This window comes from Aptenodytes forsteri, unplaced genomic scaffold (genome assembly GCF_000699145.1).
Source record: "Aptenodytes forsteri isolate BGI_AS27 unplaced genomic scaffold, ASM69914v1 Scaffold9, whole genome shotgun sequence".
NCBI classification, from domain to species: Eukaryota; Metazoa; Chordata; class Aves; order Sphenisciformes; family Spheniscidae; genus Aptenodytes; species Aptenodytes forsteri.
The window spans coordinates 3,564,097-3,567,943 of NW_008796217.1; positions in this window are offsets into that span (position 1 = coordinate 3,564,097).

A 3,847-nucleotide genomic window follows, 5' to 3' on the forward strand; every position below is an offset into this window, starting at 1 on the left:
TGCCCCCTCCCAGCTTCTTGCTGGCAGGGCATGAGAAGCTGAAAAGTCCTTGACTAGTGTAAGCACTGCTTAGCAACAACTAAAACATCGGTGTGTTATCAACATTATTCCCATCCTAAATCCAAAAGACAGCACTGTACCAGCTGCTAGGAAGAAAATTAACTCTATCCCAGGTGAAACCAGGACAATGAATCACAATTTTCCCATAAGACATTAAGAGACTGTGGAAGCTTAGGAGAAAACCTGAGGTTTTTCTACAGCATATTTCTCCTAATGGAAGAAGGAGGTTTCTCCTGAGGAAGCAGCAGCAATCCATCAACCTCTCAGCCTTCTGGAGTTTGCTGGAGATACTGTTCTCTCCAAAGAGAGCTATATTCATCTATCTAAAATATTTTTAAATTAAGAAATTCAGTCTTAAATCAAAGCATTACAAGGATTAAAATGCTAACATGATAGCACTAGTTTGCTAGTGTGAATTGCTCTAGATGACAGTAACTTTTCAGAAATCCCAGTTTCTATACATGCTGTACGTTAATATATATAATCTTTTGCATTGAAAGCATTCCCCACTAGAGAGCAGTATGAATTTAAAATTACAAGTACAATATATTTCTAGACCTATAGTGCTAGTCATATAGGCATGAGATTATTATAATAAAACAGATCTTCTAACCAAGATGTAAAACTTTGTAAGTAAATATAATCTAGTAAATTAACAAACATTGTACACCATGCGTACACATGTCTAATTCCTTTTGAAACATTTACACAGATAAGCTGGCAGCCTAATAAACTGTATTAGCATGTTATAACATCCCTCTAATATTCCAATAAACACAGCCTAATCTATGAGAGTCTTATTTTTGGCTTATAGAATACTTCTGTCTTGCATTCTAATCTCATTCCAGAAAAAGAAATTATAAAATGCACACTGGATAAAGGCACAGTAAAATAATAAGGGAAATTACACCTTGGAAATAAATGACTCAAGCATCTACCATTTGATTTGTGCTTTTATTAGAAAGCTGTGATGGTATTAGAGCGGCAATACATTTTTGCCTATTGCCATGTCTCTCTCAAATCTGGAGGAAGAAGGGGATAATTTATAACTGCAGACTAAGTGACAATTAGGAAAGCAGAAGTTTCAGGAATACATATTACACTACAGTCTGCCACCATTTCCTTTACAGATATACAGTGATTTCTGAATATGTAATGGTACTACTAAAGGACTAAGGTGCAATACTACACACCTGTGCAAACCACTTAAGCTGATGCTGTAAGCCAGCATTCCATAGTAGTACTCCATATGTTGACTGGACACAAATAGTTTGAGGGGGGAAAAAAAAAAATCCCAAACATGAAGACAAAAAATTTTGGAAAAGCAGAAGCAATTTGGGATTAAAATATTCTGAGTCCTTCTTACTCAATATTCCTTAAAGGAGAAGGAAATAATGATAGCAAAGAATAAAGAAGGGGGATATATCTAACTGAGTATAACTTGCTGAGATACTTTTAAAATACAATTTACCACTCGAACTAGTATTTTAAAAGAAAATTAAAAAAATTAAGTTTGTGAAATCTTGTAAGAGATCCACCAGTGTTTCAACTAATGTAGATGCAGACTAATTCTTGCAAAGCAGCACACAGACTGTCAGTTCATGCCTGCATATGCCTGCATCATTGCATACTACTATTTTCTGGAATGAAATGTTGAGGCAGCAATTTTGATTGGTGGGGGTGAGGGAAAGAATGCTTAGGTTATTCTGTTGGGAAGTTACATGCAATATGGTTAGAAGAAAACATTATAATCTTGATTTTAAAAGCAGTTTTTAATTTCTATCAATGTCTTATTGGTTTGAACTGCTGATCCTAGGTGGAGATGGATAGGCACTGAATGAAAACCCTCTTTCCCTGCCATTATATTATAGAGTTCATCTCGACTGCACTGGTTGCATATCATATAAACAGTCATCAGTTTTGCAGATAACTTTTTTTCCCCCCTAAAAGAAAGCTAACTTCTCAACCTTTAGGAGCCCTAAGGAAGACTGCAGTGACTAGAAATGAATGAGCAAGGTAACCAAGAACTCAAAATTTCAAGCCAGTCTAAATAGCACTGTGGATAAATGCTTACATGTATTCTCCCTGGAGCTCTGAACTCAGTTTTGGCTCAATGATGCTTACCAGTAAAATGAACTTTGCATGACATTATAGCTTTGTGAAGTAGAAAACTGTCCCATGTGGAAAACCAGCACAACTACAATTTGTGGTATTTGCTGGCTTAGCTGACATTGCTACTGCCTGGGGATTTCTCTTCTGAAACGTGCTTGAATGTAAGGCATTAGAAATTACATCCTTCCCGTGAAACAATCCTTACCTTCTTAAATGCAAGACAAAAGCATGCTTTCTATTCACGGATATGAAAAGAAAACTTTGCTCGTTTGTGTTACAACTAGTTGTTTTGTTTCCAGATTGTCTTGTCAGTGTGGAACTACTCCAGTCACCGGGTCTTAGACCCTGTGTACATAATAGTCAAATACGTTGGGTTCATTTAAGGCCAATGGAGTATACGAATCCCAGAGTAACAGACCGCTGTGCAGGTAAATCAGTTGTACTCAACACAGACCATTTGCCTTTGACGAATGACACACTATATCCTAAAGAATATCCCTTTGGAAGAAGCCATTTCCCAACAGGTCGCTACGACAAATACATTGCCTGTAATGGCTGAAGGATAGAAAATAGGGTGTTAAGGACAAAAGTCCACTAATTACAATATTCAGGGATTTCTAGTATTTCATTCCAACACTGTGAAAATGGCAAAGGCACTTAGATGCGGATGCTTGCGTCCCAGTTAGTCACCCCTAGACTCTGCAGTCACTGTAAATCTCACAAACAGGGCCTATGGAAAGCATCGCCTCACTATGAAGTACACTAAAATTCTGAACTCGGGTGTTTTGTTCTTAGAAACATGCATCTCCTTCCTTTGCAGATATCTATGCTGTAGATCTCAAGTTAGATAGGATGAATCTCGCTCTGCCTGCCATAATAGCCTCTTCAAACATTAAAAGGACCTCCTTTGCGATATCTATGCTGTAGATCTCAAGTTAGATAGGATGAATCTCGCTCTGCCTGCCATAATAGCCTCTTCAAACATTAAAAGGACTGAACTTTGGCTGGTAAAAAGAAAACCTGGTTTTCAGATATCGACAGATAACAACATATATCAACAGATATCAGCTGCTTTCAAAGAAACTGTTGCTAGAACAATGTTAAAAAAAATAAAAATAAAAAAAATAATCATTTATCAAGATCCTCTTCTCTAACTATCAACCTTGTCAGTTTTCATGTCTTGGGGGAAGTTATCAGCACACTACACAAAAACCCCTCTTGTAATAACTGGAATCTTCCAATCTTTTCGAACATCAAAAATTTGATGCTATATCTTTCAGGTGATAGGACATTACTGGTTGATGACAGTCATGGTAGCAGGGTGACCTTTGTGTCAGCCCTTTAAGAAACTCTTCCACACTGTGAGATGATATATGTGACAGGACCCTCCCCAAAACTGGGTATCTGTAGGCTACAGTCTTCTTATTTACCTGTTATGTTACTTGAAAATCCCTGCTGCATCGGTTACCTGTGACCCCTTTACCAAGAAGCCAGTGACAGCTAACTTGCCTTTGCAACCTCTAGATTGACCTCACTGAATAAAATGTTGGCTCTAGAAATTTGTTCTGTGAAAAGCTTAAATGAACATGCTGCCATCTATTTTATACATGGATAGAGGGGGCAGGACAGCCTGGGGGAAGGGTCAGGAATACAAAAATAAAACAGCTTTTGCTTC